General features: G+C 47.4%; 1 protein-coding gene across 3 annotated transcripts in view; it reads left to right on the forward strand.

The window, feature by feature from the left end:
* Positions 1 to 27,945, forward strand: part of SETBP1 (SET binding protein 1) — a 259,400-nt gene that overhangs the window by 17,205 nt on the left and 214,250 nt on the right. The window lies entirely within an intron of this gene.

Consider the following 27,945-nt stretch of genomic DNA (forward strand, 5'->3'; position numbering starts at 1 on the left):
ATCTTGAACTATCCTTCATATTAACCTATTCTGAAGGGATCAAAAGTTCAGCCAGGCCTCTTCTATTTTGTGTGTAATTGAGATTTAAGATTAATCATTACATGAGTGATAAATGAAGGAACCCACTTCTCAGCCGCTTTGTGTCTGAGCACAAATGCTCAAGCCTTTCGGCAGTTAAAGCTTTTGACTACATCTTAAAATACAGGTATGTGCACAGAGAACAATTCCTGTATACCAGGCTAACGGCTCTATTATTCTTGATTACAGCATTGTGCTAGCAACACTATAGTTACGCTTGAGAAAATACTTCCATTATAAGTCTCATTTTCTTCCCGATGCTTATCATTTTCTTGAAATATCCTTTTGGAGAGAAATTTTTGATACTTTAAGTTGGGTAAAAAAATTGGTTCTTTCTGATTTAGTCAAGGAGAGGAAGCAAAAAGCAAGAAGAATCCTTTCTTGTCATTAACTTTTTCCCCCAGAAGCATCCTTTTGTTTTGTTGTTGGCTACATTACTGAAAATTAAGCGTGCAGTTAGTTCTCGCAGACATTTAGTTGAAGTGTTCTGAGCAGAACTGTGGGGGGGAAACCTTGTGACTAAGCATGTTATTTTGGGTGTAGGGGTGTGTTTTCTGTCCTAGGTGTTAGACAAAGGAGCCTTGCTCACACGGAGGCTTTATTGCGGTATTAAGTACTTCACCTCTGCCTCTTTAGCACTGTGGGAGTTTCATGACGAGTTCGGTTAGGAATCCACGTTTGATGAAGGACGTATGAGTATCTCCAAAACATGGACAGATCCGTGGATGAATCCCTCTGGGATTTAAAACCACTGATTAGAACTGCAGCGATAACTTGGCCTTCCTGTTCATATAGCTTTGATCCCTCATGATGTAGAAGTTCTCCACTTCTCATGCACATGGTGGACGCTCAGAAGGCTGCTTTAAGTCTGAGGAGGCTAATTGCCAATGGCTCTCTGTAGAGGCAGTCTCCTCCTCCAGCTGATTTAGACCAAAAATCTGTTAACAACTCTAAAGCATATTTTTGAAGCAGACTATCTTTTTTCCGCTCACCCCAGGCAGAGCCTGGGGAGATTAGCCTTACTCACTTTGAGACTACTTCCCTAGAAGCTAAACTTGGAAAAACCTGAAATCAAGTGGTTCCCCCCCCTCCCCTTAGACTCCTTGTGAATGACACTCTGTGCATGGAAGATGCTTCTTTTTAGCACAGCAGAGAGGCACTGGAGGTTTGGCCCAGGAGTACAATAAGATTTTCTTGTTTGTTGATAAAGATGGGCAGCCTGCTTAGCATCAAGTAATGTCTCCTTTCCACTCCCCTTTCCTCCCTGAATAGTTCCAGAGACCCGGGGGAGCTAACTCTTGTGTAAGACCATGCTCGATGATAACAAGGGTGTTGTGAGCAATCCTTCCATGACCATGCAGTGAGGAAAAACAACTTGCTACCTGATGCCTACCGCGGGTGGACCGGGGAGAATGTGGATGCTTAGAAATCAGAGCTTTCATTTCCATTTGTCATCCAGTCAGACAGGTATGGAGGAATGGACACACCTTCCGTGTAGCCATCCAAAGAGAAGGTTAAATAAACAAAACTAGCTGTAAGGAAGCTGTGTGTGAAAAAGGAAAAACCCTCACAGTGTGGTCACGCTCCGGGTGAGATCTCAGTTGCGCAAAGATAAGGAGTTTCAAAGGGGTGGATCGTCACAGCCCCGATGCGGCCACATCTAGCGTGTGTTTGCAGACCGTGTGCTGACTTTAAGCTCTTTTGGGGCTGCGCTGGCCTGACCCGACCATAAAAAGCTGCAGGTGGATCCTCTGAGCAGATGGGGAGAGGCCCGCTGTACCGGTGCATTGATTAGCATAACACCAACGGCTGCCGCGTGGCAGCTGCTGAGCCGGGGCCAAGGGAGCTGGAGGCGCCTTGGCAGTGACGAAGCCTGCAGAGGGATTTGAAGGCCCGCAGTGCTGTGACCTTGAGGGATTTGACAGCCAGAGGCCTCCGTTGCCCTCCCCAGGGAGTGGTAAATGCAGGTCCTGATTCTGCGTCTCCCGGGCAGCTGCCCCTTAGCTTTTGGGTTCCCAAATCTGGCCTCGACTGCCATCATCTCGTATCAAGGGGCAATGAAAGATGCTACGGGAGAGACAGGTCGGAAATAGGTGGGAGAGAGGCTCCAGCAGGCAAAGCACATGATTGCTTTAATGGCTGATGTGTGTGTCATGGCAGTTACAGAGATTTTTGTAAAGATAGGGTTAGGAGGAAGCGGCAAGTTGAAACTTGAGTTGAGCTGGGGCTGTCTGGTCCATCTGTGGGTTTTCCTGCAAGAGAGCAGCGTGCAGGTAGTTTTTTGCATATACTTGCAGAAATGTCCTGAGCTGCAGCAGGGGTAAGACAGCGATAGTTGTATTTAAATTGTTCTGGTAGTTTTGATATTTCAGTGACACTTGCTTCTCCGGAGTCGGACTGCCTGATTGTGCTGATTAAAGGAACGGGCAAACTCCAGAAAAGCAACTATTGGGAGGAACAGCGGTGGCGGGCAGCAACACACTTGCATCAGTGAGCCAGATATTTAGCTGGCACGATGCCACTGTCCTCTGTGGACTTCTGCCAGGAGAGTTTGGCCCAACATATACGTTTCCCTTGGGCACGGGAGTAGTGTCATTATTTGAGCTTACTGCCTAGCTCGTGCATGCAGGGCCATGCTACACGGACCCATCTGTGGGGATGGAGGGCTGAGCACAGCCTGAGCTGGGAATGCTCGTCCTCTCAGCGGGTGGGACTGGTTGCCTTGCACCTCATGGAGAAGCGCCCGAATTTCCCTTTTCCCCTTAAGGAGGAGCTAACTCTGTTAGGACTTGAAAAATCGCTCGAGTTTGTTGCATAATAATTTAAGCCGCATCTACAGTAGTCCCCAGCGCTCTGAAATATCACTTCGGCGTTCTTGCAGGAGTTCCAGTGCTCATAGCGCAGAGGGCAAGTAATGAAAACATGGAAGCAATTTAAGTAACAGCATGTGGGTACACAGAGGACTGGTGATGCCAGCACTGTAAAAAGGGGCTGTGAACTGGGGATATAGGATTTATTCCGTGGCCACTTAGGGAGGAAGAAGATATGCCAGTTCCTAAGCTTTCCCCTGTTCTGCTAATTAGGCAATATGGGCTAGCGCCTGCTTTCCTAAGCCGTGGTTGGCGGACCGGTGGTGATTAGAGCAGAGCTCTGCAGCGTGCTGCGCCGCTCATGTGCCGGGGCCTGTTTTATTTTATTTTATTCCCCCCCCCCTTTGATTCCAGCTGCTACACTATATAAAAAAGAAGTAAACATGCATTAAATACTTTCCTCATGTCGCTTTTCCGCGTGAGCAATTGCCCCGGGGATGCTAGGCGGTGGGGAGGGAATGCAGGAGGCGATCTGGCTGGGTGTGGTTGCCTTCGTCCCCCAGCGAGGAAGGCGAGGGGGCGGGAGAGCACCCGGATTGTCACGCTCGGGTCTGCTGCCTTCAGTGTTTGGCTCCGACCCAAGAGCTCTTGGTTTTTGGTCAGGCCCTTGCCAAGTTTCACATCAGCTTCCCCCCCCCCCTTTAAAATAAGACCGAAGGTGATTTCCTCCCCCTTTCGCGGGGCTGCTCTAAACACAGATTCCAGCTTGCTTTGTCCGCGCGGGCGCTCGTGCGGCGATTTGAAAATGCAGAGGTGTTACCTGAGCCTTTGCTCGCGTTTCAACTGTCCCGGGGACGGAGCCGGCTCCACCGTTGCCGCTTCTCAGCCCGCAGACGGCTCCGTTTCCATTTAGCCCGGTGGGATGGGGGGAAGGCAAGCAGGTTGCCCGGAGGACAAGGTCCTGGTTGCACACCGTGGTGCTCTCCCACTTGCAGCAGGGTTGCCTCCAGCCCGGCACCTCTTCCTTCAGACCAGGGCAAGCACCCTGTTGGTTTTGGAGGGCGCTAAAAGCGTGGCATCAAATGCAGAGGAGCAATCTGGGCCTGTCGTGCAGCGCTTAACAAGCCCCAGATGAGTAGTAATTCCCTGGTTTTGTTTTTTGAGTTTCCCCTCCGTCTTCGTTTGCTGCCTTTCTCTGTTTTCCTGTATCTGCAAACACTTCATTTTCCTCCCTGCCTTTTTTCTTTTCTTATTTTTTTTATTTATCCTGACAAAGTTTCTTTGGAGCTTCCATCATATGCATAATTTACTGCTTCAGGGGATGTAAACTCTTTTTTTGGTAATTATTATTGTATTATTGCACTTTTTTTTTGAGAGAGAGAGAGCGCTTGGGATGGGTGAGCACATTTTATTGCTGCAAGATAAGCAGCAGCAAGTCGATTGAGTAAAGCTTCCTTGTGTGCAGTCAGAGGAAGTGCCGTCCTTGGATTTTTCTTGCTGTGTGGGTTTTGATTTCCTTTGGATTCCTGCAGGTATATCCCGTTTGCCTGCAGGAAGCTGTCCTAGTGCCTTTTCCCTGGAAATGCCATTCACTGCCTTCCTTTCCCCTGCTTAGCCCTGCAGAGGCAACATTCTGCTCACCCCTTTGCCAAGGGCATCCCTGCTTGAGATTTCCTCTGGGCGCGTGAGCTCTTCCTAGTCGCATCCTGTGCACGGCTCAAGGAGCTGGCCTAAGTGCTTGGGCTGCCTGGGGCTCGGCGAGGAGGAGAAGTCACTTGTGCATTTGTGGTTCTCAAAGGATGGAGCCCCTTCAGCTCGGGCCTGTTTCTGTGCTGCTTTGGTCCCCAGAGTAGCTTAGAGAAGCCTTGAGGCTGCTCTAAATGAGGCTGACTGCAGGTACCTAAGTCTCACGTGAGCAGTGGGAGGTGAAGCGTAATGTTGTAGACCTCAGCCCAGGTCGTGGGATGGGGGCAAGCCCCCAGAAATGCCAGCGCAAGGGGGGAGAGTACTTCTAGTTGCATTGAGGTAAAACTGGGTTTCGAGCAGCTGAAAGACTAATTCAGAGTTACTCGAACAGGCACGAGGCTCCTGGCGTTTTTACAGTCTCTCTACCCAAGCATACCGGTGCAAAGTTACATGAACTCAGCTCTTTGATATTTATCCCAGGTTACTTTCTAGCTAGTCCCCCCCCCCCCCCCAACGTTGTTGAAGACGCAAATGAAACAGCTGCAATTTGGTGCCCTCCCATGACAAACACCCCCAAAAAAGGGAGAGAATGGCATTCTTAAATAGTTTAGGTCTTAGGAGACCTGTTTCACTATGAGCTGAAAACCACTTAGGCCCAGATTCATCTCAGTCCTTGGAGACACTGTGTTGTCACCTGGCCAAAGCAGGCCCCTCCTGGAGGTGGGTCAGCCTGCACTGTGCAATAATGGGACGGCTGAATCCCGAGCTTTTACCCTTCCTTCTCCTTCGCCAAAGCTGCTGCCTGTTGGAGCAGTGTCCGCCTTGCATCATGCCATGGATATCTTGCAATGGGAATAGAACAGGTCCTTTTCCATCGCTGCGCTCTGCCTAGAGCCAGCTGATACCCATCCCTCACTGTCTGTCTCTGCTCCTGTTGAATGGGTGATTGACATGACATTTTGCAATTTTTTTGCATGTAGTCAAGTATTTCTTAAAGGAGCAAGAGTCCGGGAGTGGAGGGACAGGTTGGGGAAATCTGACCAGGCTTTTACTGCCTAATGCACAGTGCCAAATGAGGAAGAGCTGCCGCATTTCATTAGCTGCTGCACACCCAGGATTTGTGGAGCCTGCTGGTATTGAGGAGTGATTTTGTTTTCCAGCGGGTCCCTTCCGTGGCTGAACTCTGCTGGTCCACTGTGCTGTTTCCTTGTTCCCTGGCAGCGCTCGTGCTGTGCTTCCCCCTTCCAAACATGGCAAAATGACCCACACGCTGCTTGGTCTGTTGACGAGATGCTGTGTGGCTTTGGAGAAGGAAGTAACTGGGACCAGTTCAGGGCTGCTGGGGACAGGCAGTGGCAGAGCTGGGACCTGCAGCCTGGAAATGCCAGAAGGTGGGAGCCGATTGCCCAGGCATGCTTTCTGCAGCAGGACCGTGTGAAACGGGCCGGCAGGGAGGGAATGGTGGCAGGGAAGGGGTGGGTGCTGCTCCCAGCCAGCTTCGTAAAGGCTTGGCCAAGTCAGCACACGCCGGCCGCATTTCGAAACCACCGTGTCCTCCAAGGTTAGCGGAGCCTCGCTCGCGACGCGCTGGTGCGTGCGCCCGGCGTTGCGAGCCTCCACCCTGGTTGTGTCTTCATCTTCTGGATGCACGGGGAGCTGGTCCTTCATGCACATGTTCATGTTCCTCCTGCATCTCTTCTCCCATGCACTGCTCCCCCTCCTCTGCTTAGAGGCATGCATGACCGCAGAGAGCTGCTGATTTACCTCCAGCTTTTTTTTTTTGTTTTCAACATCTTTTTCACAAACACCTGCACACCCGGCTATCCCCCCTCAGGTCAGGTCTAATCCTTCACATGCTTTGTTCCCAAACTGGCTCCTCATGGCAGACAAGCTCGCACGTACCCCACTGTAGCACCCCCTGTGTGATGGACTGGTCTCAAATTCATGCTAATGGATGGAGGAGTTCACCTGGGACTCTTGGCCCAACACGTTACCCTCACTTGCTGCCTGTCCCAACATTGCCCAAAAGGAATTTTTTTTTTCTGCAAGCACTGAAATTTGTGAAGGTTGGTTTCTGACAACTTTCTCTTAAATGACTTCGCTGCTGTCTAATGATATGTGAATTTATTGGCCAGTCCCTCTTCGGGAGCCCTTCTAAGGTCCCTTTCTTCTGGCTGGCTAATAATTTTAAGAAAACTTTCAGGAATATAATACCGTAAAGATTTCTGTTCCTCTGTCAAATTGGATTGAAATTGGCCAAAATATTCAAAAATTATTGAGGAGAGGGTCAGGCAGGCAGAGAGTCTGTGTGCATATTCACATATACACACATGCGCACCCAGAGTGCAGTCACATTAGCCTTGTTTCCTTAGGAAACCAGTCTAAAAATATCCAGAGTAAACAAGCTTTGTTTTGTTTTTTAACATTAAGACTTTTCCTACTCTTGAAACTTAAAATGATTCCATCTGAGATGTGACCCCCAAGGACAGGTCCAGTTTGCTGTCTTTTTGTAAGAGCTTTTTTTTTTTTTTTCTTTCCTCCGTTTCTCGCCACGACCTCTAACGTGAATTAAACCACTGGCACTTGGCTCCTTCATTTCAGGACATGAAGTGCTATTTCTACATCATGATTATATTTGGACTCCGAGCTGCAGTGAGTTGATATTAGGACAGGGGTTCTCAAGCTGTGGTACATGCACCATTAGCAGGACACAGGCTGCCTCAGAGTGGGATGCTCAGCCTGGAAAATATTCCAGTTGTTCCGGGTGGTGTGAAGTAAAACTGAAACGCTTTTGGGTTTTTTTTTTTTTTTTCTTCTTTCCCAGAGCTATGGGCTAGGGGGTGAAAGGGAGAGCGGAAGGGCTAAGGTGTCTTAATACAGAAATGATGTTGAGTACTTCAGATGTGGTCTGGACTCGTGCCAGAGAGAGTGTTGCTGAAGATGAGGACATGGTCATTCAAGATGAACAGTTGACTGCAGCTGTTTTTGCAGAGCGGAGTATGTCTCTATCAGGCTCGTTTTACGGTGGTGCCTCCTGTTCCTGCTGCACACTGATGCCTACTGTGGCAGGCCCTGTGTGAAGGCATCAGAAGAGACTGCCCTTCTGCAAGAAGCTCACAAGCTCAGTAAGGAGGGGGAAAAAAAAAAAAAGAGGAGAAATGAAACAATATTGTCTCTCAGTACAGCATGTGAAATAGAGTAATGAGATTAAGTGACTCACTCAAGGAATCTGTCACAGGCCAGGGGTAACACTCGGGCCTTTTTCGTCGCAGTATGGTTGCTTAACCATAACACAATTGATCCTCACATCACCGGGACTCCTTCCTCTGAATTTGTCTTAGTTTGGTCGGCTAGAGGCTGCGCGACAGGATCAGCTTGTGGAGCTTTCCTCCGCGCTGCCTTCACAAGCCTCGGCAGCTTGACCTTCTCCTCCGTCCCGTGGACAGCTTGCATATACGTGTAATTCTCTGAACGTAGTGACAGAGGGCTGACAAGTTCAGGTCACAAGCAACTTTCATGACAGAATTACAGGTCAGAAATATGACCATACATGAAAACAAAAAGGCAGAGAGAAAAGGGAAAAATGCATTTAAAATGTCAGTGCTAGAAGCAAGAGATCAGGGTACTTCAATAGTTGAGAAGGCAGTTTTTTTTAGAAAAGGTAGTGGTGGCCTGTTCGTCAAATGGTACGTGCGCAGCCTTTCTGGACACCAGTCCTCTTCTGCTTGCCATTGAAACCGGTGAATTTATTTCAAAGTTTGTGGCTGCCTGCATCTTCGTTGGCAGCTTAAAAATAAAGTTTATCTCAAAGAAGAGTTAGGACTTGATACAGAAATGTGGAGGTGAAGTTTTTGGGCCTGTGTTGTGATCAGACTTGATGCTCTTAAAAGTTTGTTTTGGTCTCTAAACCTTAAAATGTGGTAAGAGTCAAGTGAGGAATATTTATTGGAGGAATCGTTATCTTCTCATCAGTTTCTCATGGCTTTCTGTCTCACCTGGGTGGCAAGGTTTGTAGAGAGAGATGATATCTTCTATTGACATTGGTGTTACAGCAACTCCACCACTATAAACCTGGGTGGCTCATTGAGGAATTTCAGCGTATAATAGCGCTGTAGCTTCGGTGGCTTCATGTGAGCCGCTCTCCATCCACAGGGCTGGAAGATGAGGATCAGCCTGGAGGGCATTTGCGTGTAATCTTCCCTTGCCCAACGCTCCCGCTGGAATGTGGTGGCACAAGCGGCAGCGCCAGAGGCCACGGCCCGCTGCTCTTGTTGACTGCCCTGCTTTGTTTGGCAAGGAGAGGCCTGAACGATGGACTTTCGGATGTGTTGCCACCCATCGTGCTCTTGCTTCACTTCCAACCACCAGCGCATGCCCCGATGCTTCTGGTGAAAAGGCGGCTCTTCTGTAATTGCGCTTGGCAAGCCGTCACGAGAAGGAAACGGAGGAAATTGTTTCTTTGCGCCTTCAAAGCAGAGCTTACGCTGTAATTTCTAAAATGATTTCTTTCTTCTTCAGTGGTCTTCCCCACTCTCCCGCAGTCTATGCTGAAGTGTTTTGCTGGGCTGACTAGCTAAACTTTACCTGCCTGATTTCCAAGCGGGTAATTTGTTGAAAGCTTACTTCTAAGGCTAAGAAAAGTAGAACTGAAGCAGATATTTTCCCCCTGGGGAGCAGCACTAAGAGAGGCTTGATCAGCCCTCATTCCTGCCTCTTACCCCTCCTACCAAAGCCTTGTCAGCTGCAGGGATAGCCCTGAAGCCGGTATCTTGCTTAATACATACTAGCAGGGAGCTTGGAGGCACTTGTTTTCATTGCATCTTCCAAGGGAACCCATGGTGCTGAATTAATTACATGTTTTATTTCTATCTTATAACCCTTATATGTGTAAGTTAGATGGGGATAATTAACGTCTTTCCTGTTTTGCTGATATTGCAGAATCGTTCTGTAATCTGCAGGACATTCACCTATGCTCAGCTGAGTCATTGGAGAACTCTTCCCGAAGACAGCCTGTCACTTTCCATGGGATACTTTTCTTCAATAATTTATATAATCATTAGGATGAATTCCCTCCAGCCCATTTCTTTCTTAATTCCATTGCATTACTTGTAATTATATTCCCGATTTGAGGGAGAGGTGGGGGGAAAAGCTTATTTCCTTCTGTGACTACAGCAAACCGATCGCAAGAGGAACATGTAAGAGCATGATGGGAGGGCTTCATCTGTCCATAGGTGTTTGATTCTGGGTGCAGGCAGAAGCTGCTATTAGTTACTTACGGACAGCAATTGCCAACATACTTCCTGGGAATTTCTGAAATGCGGGATGACTGTGGAAGCACAGCACATCCTTTGCTGCTCTCTGTGCTTTGGTCGATAGATAAAAAGTGTAACAAAATCATACTTTATCCTTGGATGCAACGTAGCACTTGGGTGCTTGGACCATGGAGCCTTTAGGCCTGCTTGGGACATCACTGAAAATAATGGGAGTTTGGCTGTCGATGTCAATGAGTGGAAAGAGGAGGTTTTAAGGAGGAGGGAGGGCAGCTTGTGATAGGCAGCCAGATCCTTACCCTGAAGCATTTGAGTGCTATATAGTGACCTGACAGTGACTTTCCTTTGGCTTTCTGCATTTGCAGGGGTTCATATTACTGATGTATACTTAAGACTTTGGTAAAGTGTGCTGGCTTCAGGTTGTAGAACAGTCCTACTGAATAAATGCAGAAAAAAAGGATCTCTTTGCATTAATAATAAAAAAAAAAAACAAACAAGGAAATAGGGCAGATACTAATTACTGTCTAAATAAGCCTTTTACTATTACATCGTGAATTTGGCTGCTGAACTTCGCTTCCACCTGCTAACATTAGCACGTGAGATTGTCATGATGCACTGAAAAGATGGGATGGAAATCTGGGGAAACCTTGTCATTCATCTGGCTGTCTCTCTATCTGGCCTTACTTGTGTATTGTGCTAATAAAACTTCGTGTGAGCCTGTGGTGTGCAGCAGCTGCACGCTAGAGATGCAAGTCGACTCAGTCCATCTTGGCCACATGGTTTAATGGGCCTCTGTGAAATCCCCGGGTCAGAGGCCATCCACCATGCCCATCTTTGTCACATCTCGGTGATGTGTATCCTGGCAGGTTTTTCTTTTTGTTCCCTCCCCAGTATGGAAAGAACCATCTGCCGAGTTGGCTTTCAGAAGAATTTCGAAAAATACCAATTTCCCTTTGTTCCGAAACGTATGTGTGTGGAGGGGGGGGTGGTGTGGACAGAAGGGGGATGGAAAGCCTGACCTAAAATCAAGCCAGTATTTGCAGGGGTTTTAGAATAGCTCGTATTGTGTTTCCTACTCCCCAAGGAAGGGTTGTCCTCTTTCTTCTTTTCTCTTTGATTCGATTCCCTGCCACTCCATGAGCAAGTCAGAAGCTGCAGCTGCTGCTGTCAGCTGGGGCAGGGAGTCCCCTTGTTTAAAACCCATGTGTTAATCCCTGGTCAGGAAAAGTAGAAATGCTTTATGTTCGCCCTATAGTCCCCTTTGCATTCTGTCCTCCCGCAGCTTTGCCGCCTGCCCGGAGTCCTCGCCACTTTATTTGGGTAATGCCTGCAGTTTAAGCTCAGTCTCTTCTGTAAAATACAACCAGCTTGGACCAAACAGCTGGTCGCCACAAATGCATTACGCACTGTTTGGATGCTAAGTTATGTTATAGGGACAATTTGAGACTTAGACTGGAGAAGAAGAAAGAGCCAGTGAGAGCAGAGGGGGCATAGACAGAAAGCAGCAGATAGAAAAGTGATTCTGTTAAGTCAGATGTGAGATTATAGATAGCGGTTGTCCCTAAATGGCCTAGATGGGGAATGGCAGGTAAGATGACACCCCGTGAATAAATAGACCCAAAGACTGGGCAAAGAGACTAAAACAAGGCTCGTTTTTGAGCGCGAGGAAGGAGTCGGAAAGGAAATAAAGTGTGTTACGAAGTCTGAGAAAAACGATGGAGGGGTTTCCAAGTAAGGAGAGCAGTTTCCACGAGGCTCTGGATGCGGATGGATAGAAACATTTGTTCACCGGGGCTGGGTGGACTCGAACGCTGGCTCGTGGAGTAAAGCGGACCCTGGCGGTGCTCGGTACCTCCTCAAAGGAAAAAAAACAAAATAAACAAAATAAAAACAAAAAGGAAGAAACCCAAAGTGAAGTTGGTTTCTGCCCTTTGCGGCGCTGTCAGATGTCCGTTGCCACCTCTAGCCGCCGTGTTTGGTGAGCGTCTCTCTGAATGACTGAAACACGACCACGTGTTGAACGCAGTATTGATTTCTTGGGCGTTTCTGCTGTTTGCTTGCTTTTCTGTTTGCTCCACTTAACTGGGCCGAGGCAAAACATCGGAGAATTGCTGTTTTTCCCAGCTAATGAATCTCACTTTCTGCTTTATATGCACTAATGCGTTGCCTTTGGATTTGAGGTCACGGCCCTCCTATGTCTCCCCACCAGTCGCTTTAACCACCCTCCTCATTTTTATGGGAATGGAAAATAAAGAAAATAAGTTACTAACATTTTCTTTTAGCATCAGTAAAACTTACCTTTAAGCCTCTTTGAGGGGTCTAAACTAAGCAGAAAGTGTCTGTTCTGGAATGGATGGGCTTTCCTGTTGAAACGCTTATGTTTCTGCTGTGTGAAAGTTGCAGAAAAATGCACATGGGATAGGCAGGGTTTAATTTCTTTTTTTTTTTTTTTTAAGGTAGAGAATAGAGTAGTGGTGTGAAAGAATGAATTAGTTATGGCAAATCTTATTAGTGTCCATTGTAAGCAGAGAAGCGGAGACATATGGGAGCACTTGCAAAATTATTCCTTGTTTATTCAGCTTCCTAACCGAAGCAAATTTTTTTGCATAGTGTCATTTATTTGGCAACTGGAGGGGTGTGGAAGGTGTGTGCGTATATGTAGGGAAAAGAAGGGGGATGGGGGAAACGCAGTATTGGTATTCCATTAAAACTGATGCGCAGTGCTTTGTTTGTCAGGGTTTGGCAAGGCTTTTTACTTTGAAAGCCATTCAGAGAGGATCGGAGCAGATGGCAGGGAGATCCTGTTTGTGTTATTTTTGGACATTCCCATTGAAAGTCTCAGATTGTTGTCCTTTCCCCCCCCCTCCCCTTCCCCCACTCCTGTATGTTTTTCTTTCTTCCTTCCTTTCCTCCTTCCTTCTTGAGAAGTTTTTTTTTTCTTTAAAGAAATGCATGTATTATTAATAATATAAAATCAGGTAAAAGCGGGGTGCGTTTCTGAATGACCAAACCGTGGGCGTTTTATTCCTGTCAGCCTATATTTGGAGAAAGTTGCAAGGGAGACTGCCTCCTCCTGAAGAGGCATGTGCTGCCTAATGAGGGTGAACTGGGTAGAGGTGGGAAGCAGAACTGCTATTTGGGGGGGAGTTCAGTTCAATAGCGTCATTTTTCCCTTATAGGTCAGGCCTAGGAAGTGAGTTTAGATTGAGTCTCCGATAAAACAGCTTTAGTGACTTGTATGACACGTGCTAGTGACCTCTGTCCTTCTCGAGCACTTCTGGTAGAGAGGGCCAGCTGTAGATAGACTGGAAAAGTGAGTTTTGCCCTGGCTCTTCATGGTGGTCTTCCCACGTCGCTGGTGGATTCATTGGCCTTAGGCGGTCGGGAAGGCTTTTGCTCTACCATCATCTGCGCCCAGCTTGTTCTGGGAAGAGAGAACTTAATTGCTTTGCATTCCTGCTATGAGCACTTCTCCCAAGCAGTGATTTAGCTTAATATAACAATGCTGGAAATGCAGGCAGCGCTTTTCACGGAGAAGTCTTCACTGAAGCTCTTCAGTACCTTTGTACAGGCAATACAGGAAAACTGAGCCTGGTCCAGTCAGTTAAAGCACTTGGCTAGCTGAGGTCTGTCAGCGGCAATGTGCACCCACAAGGCAGATAGGAGGTCTTGGCCAGAGTCAGTAGCCAAAAGTTCAGGTGATTCACTCAAAGCTCATCCAGATGATTAAATCTCTTAAGGTAGGCAGGGAATCTCGAGGAAACAAGCTTTCTCATCCTTGTTCCGTCAGTGGCTGTTCACAGCTGGGAGCAGATATTTAAATCTTCAAATCTGTACATCAGCTGATATTTGAAGCACAGCAAAGTGCTCTATGAGAATGTCAAGCTTTGGCCCCGGAAGTACAGAAATATGAGCAAGTGAACTTTACAGCTGAACTATCCTGACCCTTGAAGAAAGTTTGGTTCAGGTTTTGTCTGAGTTCAAGGTGATGATTCATGTTGGTTTTTAGGTTGCTCGAACTTGTATGCCCACATCCTCAATTATTTTTTTTAACCAGTGCACTGAGGGAACCCACTTCAGAAACTCTTCATTTTGTTCTTAATTGAATGAAAAGCTCAGAAGTCTTTCAGTTGCATTGCAGCCTCCGAGTTTCAGGGCTAGTTGCAAGAGAAGTCTGCTTACGCCTGCAGTGGGTGACCGAGGGCGTGTGAAGTGATACCACTGAAAGTGCATCTGGCTGGATACCATAAGCTAAGGCGGAAAAAAAAAAAAAAAAAAAGAAACCCTCTAAAAATTTGTCTTCCTTTTGATGCTACCTCTTGCTAGACCATTAGCATCCACTTTGCAGGATTTTGCTCTGCAGCATTGGCTTTTACGCCTCTCCCATTCAAGTTTGGCACCTTGTGCTTGCTACCTACCGCACGAGCCTTCTGCTCTGAGGGCGGACGGGACTGCCTTCGCCCCGCGCTCTTCTTCTTGCGTGGCTGCCTTATGCTGGGCTCGCAGCGCCGGCAAAGGTTTCCCTCCGAGAGCTCCCAGCGATGAGGGCTTTCCTGGTCTGGCGCACTGAGAAACGAGCCAAGCGGCAGCCTCAGCCTGGACAAAAGGCAAACTCGACCTACTGTTTATGTAGTTACTTAAACATGATTTAACCAAAATAATGCGCGCTGCGACTTGGCTGGCGTGGGGGGGTTGGGGAGGGGAAAGGGGAGGAGAGGGGCTTGTTTTCTAACGAGCCAGGAGACAGCACAATTAATTACGTATGAAGGGCAGATAACAGACAGCAAACTGTCTGCGGTGGAGAGAAGCAAAATACCGACGCGAACAATTAAAGCGTCCACGTGACGGAAGGGTCAGCGGTTTCTCATGCAACGGGTGGTTGGCTGCAGCCCCTGGAGGCTTTGCTGGGCTGGATGATGGAGGGGAGGAGGCAGGGCCAACACGGGGTTTCTGGGCCCTGTGCGCCTTTGCTGTGAAAGTTTCGTCAGCGCTTCCAGGGCTGACGGTCTGGGCGTTATTTTTATCATGTGCGCTCAGACAGCGAGCTCCAAATCTCGGTGACGTGCGAGATGGTGAGGAGAAGTGGCTGAGGTGGGGAAGAGAAGAGGAAAGGCTCTGGAGATGGTTAGATACTTCAAGGTGCTGTAGGCCATCCAGAGGAGAGCCAAGAGAAAGGAGGCCCTTCTTCCCCCCCCTTTTTTTTTTTTCCCCCACATGTTAATTTTCCACATCGTTCTTCCAAACGTGGAAGCGCGAATGCCCTTGCCGGTTCATCAAGCCAATTGACGTCTTCTAGGACTGCGAATATGCGCCCCCTCCGCCTCCAAATATTGCAATCTCTGCGTCCGTCACAGGGTTTTTCCATCCCCCTTTTGTCCTCCCCTCCCCTGCAAGCCCCTTCTGCGGTCGGGCCGTGGCTGTAAAGCCGTGAAGGTAAAGGCCGATGGATTAGACGAGGGGAGGGTCAGAGGTTAAACGCGCGGGGTCCGAAGCGTGCAAAGGGCCGCGATTGAAATATTTGCCGAACGCTGACAGGCAACAGAATGGAGGCAGACAAGTGGCAAATTCCTGTTTTCTCCTCTAATTGAGGAAATATTTGGAGCGGCATTCAGTCGGCCTGTGAGACGAGGCTCAGGGAGAGCCAGCCGGCCAGTCCATACTGGGAGGGGGATGAGTGGAGGACTGTCGTCGGAACAGTGTTCCGGCTAAACCTGTTCCCAAAAACTTTCTGCTTGTGCTGGTGGAAATCCCTGGAGCCTGGTGTTTACAGCTTGCTTGGTCATTTCTTTTTCCCCAAGCAACTGCCATGTCAAAATGCCACTGTTCTAGTCGTAAAACGTCTCCCTCAAATTGACATCTACGCGAGCAGAATTTGACCCATTCCTGATGTTTTTGCTTTCAGAGGAGACTTGCTCTACCTTCTTGCATAGTTTGTACCACTCGGGAAATTGTCTGTTTTAGAGGATGCCTTCATTAAAAATCTGTTCCGGGGATCCAGCTATCATCCGTTGGTCGGGATGTAAATGAGCCGTTACAGGGCATAAAGCAGACGAGCTCTAATTGCGTGTCAGTAAAACGTGACAACTGCTCAACCCTTGGGTTATGTCCACTTGTAGTGTAGATAATATTTAGCGGCATTTCAAGTCAGAATAGCAAGCCATTCTTTAATAACTTTGTCAGTCTGTCTTTCCCTCTCTTTGACGGCATCGGTTTTGGGTGTCGTTTATACACGTGCCGGGTCCGAGTTGGTGCCGATGGAGATGTGATCAGACGGGGTTCGCGCTGCTGGCCGCGGCGGATCTCGCGGCAGCCGTTGGAGTCATTGCAAAACCGCGGTGCCGGCGGCGGGCCCGTCTGCAGCAGGCACCCGAGCCGGGAGAAATTTTGTCTGTCTGACGCCTCGTAGATGAGCTGCCCGGGTTCCTGGTTCAGCCCGTCCCTGCGTTGTCTGTCGCCTGCCCTCTGACGTGGGAGGTTTCGGTGGCCCTTGGGAGGAGGAAGTTCCAGCCAGGTGGGGGGCTGGTGTGACCAAAAGTGGTTACCTGGCCTTTCGCACCCTGACATCTTCCAGCAAGGGGTGATTTAATCGTTCACATCCCCTCTGCCCTCTGCCTTCCCCAAATGCTCCTGCTAAAGTTGATAATGTACTGAGAAGGTTTCAATTAGAATAATTTCCTTCTTCCTTGGAAATCTGTGGTTAGTTAAGGAGCCTAAGAGAAGGGAGAGAAAGATGTAAAAAGAATCAGTTCCTTGAGCCAGAAAGCAGCCCAAGGGTCAGCAGTGTTTACATTTGCTTCTATATGCTCATGCCATAAAACTCTGAGACAGGGTTATAAAATGTTTTTTTGGAGAATGCCATAGCCGCCAATACAAGCTGCAGTGGAGGAAGGTTTTGGCAGGGCTATATCCTATTTATGGCCAACAAATTATATTGCATTTGGACCCTCAAAGGCCTTTGCTCCTTGAAGATACCCAAGAGAAGTTCAGGAGCATTTTACAGGCAGTACAGGCTTGGTTAAAGCCATCAGCGTTCATCGACAGGTCCAAAAATTGTGGCTGTTTTTAAGCAAAGAGGCAGAGCTTGCCTTATTTTATGCACCATCTTTAAATGTAGCATGCTGAGGTGTGCCAGGATTGCCTTTTACTAGTCGTGCCTTGCAGCTGGGCACTGGAAAGTGGTGAGCAGGTCATGGGGGATATTCCTGCCACCAGGACAAGGCAAGAGCCTGCTCTTTTCCAATTGCATGGCCACGAAGCGGCCGGTCTGTTGGCTGTTCAGTACTGCGGGCTTGGACCTCGTTTCCAAAGTGCTTTGTAAGGAGTGCTCTAGTGGGAGCAGACAGTGAGATCGTCAACGTACAGTGGGGAAACTGAGGCACGGAGGCATTCAAATGCTTCCCTCTGTGTTACGCTCTGTATCAGCAAGAGAGCTGAAAGTGAAGCCCCGGCCCATGCAGCCACCAAACCATCCTCCTGCCATGCAATCACGTGTCCGTAGTGACCTTCCCGTACCCCGCTCCGCTGCTGCTCGGCTTGCACAAGTGAGAACAAAGTGATGCTTGTTTGCCTCGTCCAAAGAGCTCAGTCAAGCAGGTGATTGTCTTGCCTCCTTTTTCAGTCCCGAAACAAAGTGTTGAAAGTGTTGTCCTGCGATGTAAGACATCCCGTATATTCCCCCGGGGTTGAGTTTTGCTTTGGCGTACCTCTGCTTTCCAAGTGCAAGCGACACTGAAAGGAAGAGAGATCAGGTTCCCAGGATAGGGGGAATAATTCCTGAAGTGGCAAAGTTAGGGGAAATATGTGAGCACCACTTCTCTGCACTCCTTATGGGGTAGGCTTAATAGCTCTGGTTGCAGTCGCTAAAGAGCTGATCCTTCATTTGCAACCCTGCCAGAAAAAACTGAGAGAGAGGAAGAGAAGTCAATCAAAATCAGTTGAAAAAACCTCATTGTTTATTTGGCTGGGGGATGCCAAGAGGCCAGCAGATCCGAGACCAATCCGAAGCCATCTCTTGCAGCAAAAGCCGTAGTTCCCAGCAATGAACTCTTGCTCATCTCGAGAACTAAGCTCCCCAAAGTTTGCAGCTTCCTTGCTCAGCGAGGCTGGTTTTTGTTTTGTTTAATCAAGTGTGTTTTCGGAGCCAGGCCAAACGTGCTGCCTCACGTTTGCATGAAGGCGCGGGCTTTAAACTCCAAAGGGGCTTGAGCCTCCCAACCCAGGCGTATCTAGTACTGCCAAGGAGCCTGAAACACACACCTTATATTCTTAAAATGAAAACGTCCAGCCATTTAAACTTCCTCCGTTTTGATTTCCCTCGCCGCGAATCAGGGCTGTGATAACACAGGCCCAACATCTGTGAGAAAGGAGGCAGCTTCTCAAGACTACAGAGCGTTTTGAACCCCAAAGTGATATCTCAGCGCTGTTTCAGTTTGTTTGGTCTGCTTTGGTTTCTAGTCAAAACTAGATAAATGCGGAAGATTTGACGTCAGCGACGCTTTCAGTTTCCGTTTGAATTTGAAGCCCCAAAACTGAAAGAGGGGGAAGGGAGGCAGGAAATACAAACTGAAACTAAAAAGGAGGCTTGAAGAAACCCCAGAGAAATGGAAACTCTGAGTTAACCGAGGTGCCTTCAGCTGTAACGATCTGAAGCTTTAACTAACCCCGGAGTGGAAAATCATACTTCTTCGCCTGACGAAAAGAGGAGAGCTTCTCTCGGGAGCGCTGAGTCTGGCCACCTCAAAGGTTTTAGTTTCTTAACTATTACCTATAACAGCTAGCTTTTCTATTAGGGCTTTCTGTGGGGAGAGCCAGGACGCTCTGGAAAGTCAGTCTTCAGGGGAAACTGAGGCCCAGAGCCGTAACCTGAGTTGCCAAAGGTTCATACATTAGGTTGGAAAAAGCTGGAATTTCACGACTTCTGGGCTAGGGCTTTTTCCTCCAGGCAGTAACGTTTCTCCAGGTCTTCAGGGTGTTTTAGACGGTGGCTCAGGGTTTTGGGCTGAGAAGAAGCAATTTCTGACCAGAAGCTTTGAAATTGGTCTGGTTCACATCAAATTAATTTGTTGTTGTTGTTGTTGTTTCTCTCACTGCGTGTGGTTTCTGGTGGGCCGGTTCTCAGCAGTTCCTTTCTCAGGAAGAGGTTAAAAGAGCATCCTGCCAGCCCCATGACAAACAGTTTCAGTAAAGAGGTGGCCGAAAACAAGTCCGAGTAAATGTCTTGTTTGGGTGTTTGTAGTCTGACTCAGCAGCCGGGACCTTGATTTTTATCTTTTCGAATCAGTGGGTGGGAGGGAGAGGCGATAACAGTTCAAAGCCAGTATTTTACAGTAAAGGCTGACAACGTTGTCATATTCCTAATTTGGTCACTGGTCCCATTGCTGTAGCGTTTTGCAGCCCAAATAGTGAGTCAGGGCATGATCATTTCCTAGAGGACACCTTACCTGGAATATTTTAGAAAATACAGAGAAGCTTAATCCTCCCCTCATGACTTTGCTGTTTACACCGGAGGCAAATGTGATGTGCGAGTATAGGTGCAAGCGAACATCTTGAATGAGAAGGAGATGGTGAAGTGACGTGGTGGGGACTGAAGATAAAGTGAAAGTTTGTTAGAGTTTGGTTGGCAAGATCTCCCCCGGACTTTGAATGAAAAAAAGGACCCACCCCCCAAAACAGTAATTCTTTTGTCAAAAAATGAAATGCTCAAATTTTGAAGCGTTTTTCAGTCTTCAGATGTCCACAGAAAAATGCTCTGACATCCTTGGGGCTCTGTACTAGCAGTGTGGTGGGACTTCCTTACCAGCCTGTCACACCATTCCTCAGGAGTGTGAGCATGCTTCTCCTCTTGCCAGCTTGATTAGGCATGATGCAGCACTGGTGAAGCTCCTCTTTGAAGGCTGAAGATAAGTCCTCTGCTCTTAGATGGGAGGAAACAGACACTAGAGTTTCACTACTAGTGGTGTTGTAGCTACTGCAAGAGTTCCTGCCTGAGGTTGAGTGATCCACGTCTCGGTGCTAGGTAGGCCTCGATTTGTTCAATATTTGGGTGGGGTAGCTTTTGAAAGTCCTAGGTTCTGTTGGCATAAATCAAGGAGTCATGATTGAACACCTGGGGTTTACTAGGTTGCATGTGATCCTGGAACTGTATGATTTGAAAAACTTCTTTCAGGCCTGTTGGAGAGAGAAGTTTTTTAATAAAAAGATGTCTTGCCTCTGAAAATGGGAGGAGGGACAGAGTCACAGAGAATTAAAGTGAATTTCCAGATACACAAAGCTCACAAAGGGAAAGCAAGTCTAGGACCCCAAAATTTCTCAATTTCAGACCAATAATGTAGTCATTTGATGACACTGTCTTCACTTAGCCTTGTGTGCTGTATTTTGGAACCTCAGTATAGAAAGTGGAAATGCGAAATGATGTATTTCTGGAGTGGCTTGGGGGTTAAAAACTCTGAATGTGAAAGACGGACCTGCTGCTCTTTGGTCTACCGCAGACCTCCTTTGCGAGAGTGGGCAAGTTGCATGGTCTCTTTGGTCTTTCACTGTCAGCTATAAAATGGGGAGCATCCTAATTCTCTTCACAAGATGAATGTGTTGTTTTCTGGGAAGCTAAGAGCTTAGGGCCTTAAAGTGGTCAGGAGTCAGGCTGGACATCGTTAGCTCAGTGTTGGTCACTCCCAACTCCCATACCTCGAAAGAAAACAAACAAAAAGCAAACAAACCAACCCAAATCCATCCCCCGTACCCCTTCCAGTTTTGCAGTCTGCTCTGAGTCCTCCCTTCCCATTGGCTTTATTTCAGTTTATTGTTATCACACTGACTGGGGAATTTTGATTTAATGCTGTAGTGGATAGATAGTGCTTGACACTGCTCCCCTTTCCTTCCACCCTATTTCCGTAGTGTGATGTAATATGATCTTTGGCAAGCTCCCTTTTGTTTGAAAGAAAATCCAAACGAAGGAATCTGATTGATTGTTGGGTTTGTACGTGTTTCTGTTCACTGGAACATCTTCCCATTGTAGTAACATAAAATGTAAAGATTGAGGAACTTGACCCAGCAGGTGACAACTCTTGGGAATACAAATGTTCAACTGTAGGAAAAATCTCTGTTGCAGCAGCGCTGTGGAAGCAATTAGGTAGAGGATAATGGATGGGCTGCAGTAAGATATGAGGGAATAATTCCATGGAGGTGCTTAATGGTGAGATCATAAACCACAAGAGCAGAGTTTGGATTGGTTTATGATGTCAGCAGAAACCCTTGGTGGAATTCATCTCCTCGGACGACTGCAGCCCGACTGCAAAAAGACTTTTCTCTAGCTGTTGCTGTTGTTGTTGTTGTTGCTGCTGCTGATTTTAACTAATCGGTTCCCAAAGCTGGAATCCCTGCTGTGGAGTGACTGCAGCAATGTTAAAGTTAGTAATGATGCTATGTTTCGGTTTTAGGAAAATCTGGTTTCTATTTCCACTGCCCCTGCTGATGAAGTATTTTGGATTCGCAAAGCTTTTCTTCCTTCCCAAAGGCTCCAAGCGGGCTCCTTGGACAGGGAAAGAGTTGTTCTGTGTTAGTAGGAACCATAAGCCCAAATGCTCAAAGAATCAACTCGACCTTTGTTTTGGGGCATCTATTACTATTGCTATTACTATTACCATTACATCTGTTGCTATGCATGTTGCCAGCTATACGTGCATGCGTGTGGAGAGAAAGTTTTAGAAAAATGGGGAGCTTAAAGCAGGTGGCACTCTCTTTGCTCACTGGCTGCAAGCAGAGAAATGGTAATGGGTGAAAAAATTCACCCGGCTTGATTCTGATCTGTCACAGCATCAGGCTGAAATGTGAAAACATAACCAAGAATGGCAAGGTACCATCTTCAGGGGGGAATATAATCTCTCTTTGCTGTCTCCTCTGTGTTTGTTGAGGATTTGGGACTCAGGTGGGGGCACACAACTAGAGGAAGGGCTCTTTCCTTAATGGTATATGCAAAAAATACCTACTTTTCTTCTCATCCACCCTTCTCCAAGATTCCCACCTGGGATTTCTCTGTGCACGCATGCAAAACCTGATGCCTCTGGAAGAGTAGGGTCTGCTCTTCATCCTGGCTGCCTCTCCCTGGAGGGGTTTCCCCACCGTGATCTCATGGAGCTGTAATGGTAATTATTGAGTCGTGACTCAGCAGCGGCTGCCTTGAGACGAACTGATTGTAGGTCTTTTGATACCTATCTCAGTGAGAGGCATGTGTTTTTGTGCACGCATATACTTCTGTACTACCCTCAGTTTATAATGCCCTTTTGAGGACAAACACAAGATGAATTCCTCTCCCTTTTCTCTTAGGTAAATACATACACAACTCTGTAAATGGACTGGAATATAGTTAAATTCCATGTCACCGTATCTACCATCCTTTTCATGCATATACAAAGTTTCATTGCATTTTTTTTCTTAAGCTGTAAAAGCAGCAAAAGGGCTTGATTTAGCTCAAATGACACATTTAGCCCAACTCCAAATGCAGTTTTCTCACCCCTTTTTCATTTTGCTGAATAAATGACTTTGCAGTCGTTCTTTTTTTACAAATTACTCTCCGGGTTAATCCATTTTTAAAACCTGGAGGTTTTCGTTTCAGCTTGAAAAACAAACAAAAATTCTGTTATTCCCACAGCTCTCTTCCCCAACTTTCATCCCCAGCCTGACACAAATCTTTAGTGATGGTGGGCCGTATAACCAGCTCTTCCGTGTTTATTTGGCTTTTCCCCTTCTGCTTTCTCATTCTGTTTGGCAGGGTGAGGAGATTCCTGATGAGCTTTAGCAGCTAGTGTGGTTCAAAACCAAGGCAGACCTGCAGACCCCACGCACACCCAGTCACGTCTCTCTTTGCTAGTCTGCTTGTGCTGCCGTAGAAAAAATAAGGTGATTTGGAGAGCGAAGGGAAATCGCAGCCCAGCGGCACGGTTGTTGCACTCTGCTGCATCCGGTGGGCTTTCTCCAGGCCTGTTCAGGAGATGAGGATCTCCCCTTCGCCTCCTCTTCTCCGTGGGAAGCTCCTTGCTGGAGCGCTGCGCCTCCTTGCCAGAGGAGCAGCACATGAGCTGATCTATCTGAACAGGTTAAATAAACAGGACTGTGTTTGGGTTAATTGTCACTGGTTCTGCTGCTCTCCATTAGTGATCTATCTGGGAGCCTGGCCAAGGAGCAGATGCGAGAGACAGCATCATCACCTCCCTCCTCGTCCTCATTGTGTCTGGCTTTATCCTTCTTCTTCTCCTTCTTCTTCCCCCCTTTTTTTTTAATTTATTTTTTTTTGCCTTCTTTGGCTGAGCAAATAGGCCAGATGGCGGTGAGAGGAACAGACAACAAGTGAGCCATGGCATATGGGCAGCCTGTTTAATTTCGGCTCCTGTTGGGAAGTAGCTTGCAGGGAGATAAGTTACAAAAGCAGAAGAGGAGGAGGTGTGTGGGTTTGAGGGACAGAGGGAAGGGGCGACCCTTCTTGGGGGAAACCAGATTCAATTTGCCATTGCTGGCCACTGGAAGCCCCGTCAGTCCAAAGCCCTTCCATAAAGTCTAACCGTTGCCGCGAGCCGCGCCGTGAGGACGACACGGCCAAGGGAGTGAGGGGTGTGGGGGACCGAAACCCTGGCCGCATTCCTGACACAAAGCACTAAATTAGCTGTTTCCGTGTCAGTTTGTGTAGGAAGTCTTGTCAGCTGCAGAAGGGGAGGAAAGATGGAGATGTCTGTCCTCAGACGAGGAGGAGGAGGTGGAGGAGGGATAAGGAGGAGGAGGTGTCTCCAATTTCCATCTCACCTACCCTCCCCCAGCCACGCTCAGGCCAGACTTGCTGTTGTTACGGAGGTGGGATCCTGAACCTAGCTGCGGGAGAGGAATCATGCTGCCCCTGAAGCTCTTTAGTTGTGCATATGTTTGTGTAGGCTTGCATATGTGTGTATGCCTCCGCATTTGTGTGTATGTGTTTTTGCATATACATTAGTGTTTGTGTGTTTGAGAGAGAGAGAGAGATCATCCACTTTGAAGGAAAAGAGATTGGATTTTGGAGTTTTGCTACAAAACTAAGTAAAAAGTAGACATACAACAAAATAAAAGGCAACCTCGTAATAATGTACTTTACAACTATTCCCTTTCTCCTTCCCTTCTCTTTTTTTCCCATGTATTTTCTCTCTTTTGTTTTTGCTTTTTGGTTTCAAAACGTTAACTGTGAAGTTCTTGCTAGCTATTCATTTTGTTCATGCATTTTGGATTTTGCTGAGTGAGACAAAAGTGGGTCTTGCCTTGAATGTGTCTCAATGATTTAGGGACAAAGAGTTAATTACACTAAATTATACATATACATACATACATATACACACACACACGTGAGGCTCCCTGGTTTTATTTTGATGAACTGGGACTTTGGAAGAGAGTGGGGAGTTTAGGTCTGTTTTTCTTTCTTTTCACAAATGTGTTAATTTTGCATCAAAATGGCATTGAAATACAGTTTTCAAAAATGCCTAAGCAATTTAGGAACTTTAGAAGTTTTAGTCCTGTTGACTTTCAGTGAGATTTGAGGCTCCTTGGTACATGCTCCATCTCTGGAAACCATTCTCCTTCACCCGTGAGGTGCATTTAAAAATCTCCCATTTTGGCAAGAAACCCCCATGTTTTTTTTACTCTTTGATGAGAATGAGCACCCGGCGTGAATCTGAATACAATCAGTTGCGGAAATCTGGTCCCTTGCCCATGTAGGGCCATTCAGAGCGCTCTGTAAATATTGTCAGCATCTCGACCGGCGTCGTGGAGCTTAGGCTCTACGCGCCCGTAGATGTGATTCAGCTGTGAGCTCTGTACTTACACTTGGCAGGGTGGGAAAACTCTACAAACCAATTAGCTCTGGAAATCTCAAGTCCTGTTGGCAGAATATATAAGATCCTCGGCCGCAGTTGCGCTCCGTGCCTGCACAAAGAACTTTTTATACAACGTTAATTCTGCAGAGAAGTTTTTATTCACCAGAGAGTCTGGGAAGAAATGATTATGCACCACCAACTTGGTGGAGCAGAATTTTAACTTCCAACTCAGACATTCCTTTGCTGATTAGTTGTAACATGAAATAGAAACACAAGCCTGTGATTTATGGGTGAAATATTTAAGATAGATTGTTAAATTATTCAAATGGCAGAGTTCAAAGTGTGCAAGCAAGCAAGCAAAAAAAAAAAGTCATCCAAATAAGATCTTAATTTTCCTGAATTTCAGAAACTTACATTTGGAATCACTAGATATGTAAAACAAATTTAGTTATTGCAGCGAGAAGAAAAATGTGGTTTAAAATGAAAGATCTTAGTATTATTATTCTACCAACAGGCTTAACCTTGAATCTTCCTCCATCTGATCCCTGCAGACTGTGTTTCGTCTGCATTGCTAGTAATTGTTGCAGCTCTCCATTATTTCCTACCACTCAACTACCGCATCTTTGGGCATGCACCCAACATGGCTGCAGTTCTTCCTCTGCCTATGAATGCTAAATGATAGGCTTTGGGGCTTGCTGTTGATAAATCCAGCAGGCACCTCCTCGGTCTTCCTGCCTGTGGTTCAAGTATCGCCTCGTCTGGTCTTGCATGTACAGTTCATCTTCCGTTCTACCTTGTGCTAGAGAAAAAGTCTTTTAAATCTGCTCTGCTTGTCTTTGCCCAGTTGCCCTCTGCCATCTGGATTCATGAAGTAGAACCAGAGCTGTCTTCTTCTCAGAGGAAGAGATACATAGCATGTCCATGGTCTCTAAGGAGACCACAGTTGTAGCAGTAGTAGTGTAGACTCTGAAGTAAAGGGTGAGTAAAGCGTAAGTTTTTTTGTGGAAGCCTTAATACTAGTTTGCCAACTTTCAAGAATAAAGTGTGTTGAAATTGCTAGGTCTTAAGGAACGCTTGTTGTTGTTTTCTGTTTCCGTACACCTAAGTTTCTCTAAATCTGAGAGATTACTGGTTCCTACAGCCGTATCTATTCTAAGATCAATGGGACACTTAAAAGCAAAGTTGATTGGATTTTGACACGTTGTCAATTAAAATGCCTGGGAAACGTGCATCAAAATCTCTAGACCGCTTTGAAAACTTCAGCCCTTTCTCTTCATCTACTCCCGTTTCAACACAAAAAAGAAGTGTTTTTCAAGTCTGACCTCCTAAAGCTAACACTCTATCTTGCGCAGGGTAGCTGAGGAGAAGAAAACGTGTAAGGTCTGACTCTTTCAGATATGTGGCAGCTGAAAAGAAAATAATTAGGACCGACAAATCCAAACAGCACTTTTGGAAATGGTATTTATCCTTTTTGTGTGCGCCGTCTACTTCTACACCTGCCTTCAAAGGGAAGCTGATAAAGAGGATTTGCTTGGCCTTTTTGTGGCCGTTGCCACATGCGTGTCGGGGGGAAAGGGTCCCATTTGCATGCAGCGCTGCAAGACAGACACTGCAGGTGAAACTACCCCAGACAGCGCAGTCCCACCCGGAGGGGGTAACTCCTTGGACCTCAGCATGGCCAGGAGGGAAGGGGGATTGCTTAGACGCAAAACGCTGCGCTTTTTCCTCGGAAAGACCCCGTCCGCGGTCGTTTATGCTTTTCAGGCCGTAAGGGCTGAGAGGGACGAGAGCAAGCGCGCGCTCGTGTTTGCGCCCATGCAGCCCGCTCGAGTGGGAAAAACCAGCCTTTGAGGTTCACACAGGAGGAATTTGTGATGAGGACAACGGCGCGGAGCAGAAAGGCACATCCTGATTTCTAAAAGTGAGGCGCGCACCCGCACGCACACACACACACACACGCACACAGAGGCTCGCCGGCCTTTCTGCATAATGTGTGCAAAGCGCTGCCCTTTAATGAATGCAGCCGAGGGCGGCTGGGATGCAGCAGGCCAGACCTCACCATTAATAAACTGGGAGCATTCTTCTCCTTTTGAGTCCCTTTCAATGCCAGCCCGGCGGTTTGATCTCCCTTGAATGCTGTTCCCGCTCATTTGGGGCTCCAATTCTGAGAAGATTTGGCGCATTGTTTGAGGTCGCAGGATGTCGGATTGATTTCGAAGCTTTTGTATTGACTCCGGGCTCCTGAATGAAGCTGTCATGTGTGTCTGCGGTTGGCTAGCGGGCTGTCCGGCTGCAAGCTGTGCCTCCCTTTGTTGTTTCGGCCTCATTGAGCTGAGGGAAGAGGCTCATTTCAGGGTGATTTACCACCACCCAAACACCAGCTGTCTGTTGTACTGCTGCTTGCCTCCACCTTGGATTCAGCGCGCGTTTCCCTGCGTTCCCCCCTTCGCCTCTCCCACTCTCCCAAGCCCTTCTGGAGGCACCCGGGCACCGGTTTGTCGAGGCTCGTGGAGCATCCTGGTAGAGCAGCAGAACAATGTGAACACTGGATGTGTTGTTCTTCTCAACTCTGTTTATGCAAGCCCCATTTTATAGGGTTCACTGTTGGGGTACCGTGCACATATCTTCTTCCTGGTGAAAGCCTGTGGATCTAGGGGGGGGGGAAAAAAAAAAGATCAATGATGTAGGTATCAGGCTAGGAGCTGTTTTGGTGGAGGAAGAACGGGGAGAGACTGCAAAGTACTGCGCAGCTCAGCTTCACGAAGGCTTGGAAGAAAAGCGCTTCTCTGTGAAGCGGAAAGATGCTTCAGCAGATGAAATGCTATTAAAAGCCTTGGAAAGTCCACGTTGGAAGCTTTGTGCTTCCACAGGTTTCTTCCGAGACACAGGGTAAGTCAGTCAGCCGTTTGGCGCCCCAGGTTTTCATCTGGTGGTGCGGGATATTAGCAGGATATTGCAAAACGGGAGGGACGGAGATAGGTCAAACACCTCTGATAGCCAAAGGGAAGGGGGGGCAGCATCTGCTAATTTAAAGGAAAGGCTGTGACAAGCCGGAGGGGGATATCAGTTGCTGCCATAATCATGCTTTTGGCAGGATTCGCAGCTTTGTTACTGAGAGGTCTTTTGAGCCACATGAATTTTGGAGGTGCAAGAAAAGGCTTGTGCCAGGTCCTTGGGGATAAGAATATTCCCAATATTTTTGGTGGGCATTGCTCACTAGCAAGGAAAGGAGACCTGAATCGCAGAAGTCAGATCACAGCTGAACTTGGTGGCAGC

The sequence above is a fragment of the Apteryx mantelli genome, chromosome Z (assembly GCF_036417845.1).
Source record: "Apteryx mantelli isolate bAptMan1 chromosome Z, bAptMan1.hap1, whole genome shotgun sequence".
Lineage (NCBI taxonomy): Eukaryota > Metazoa > Chordata > Aves > Apterygiformes > Apterygidae > Apteryx > Apteryx mantelli.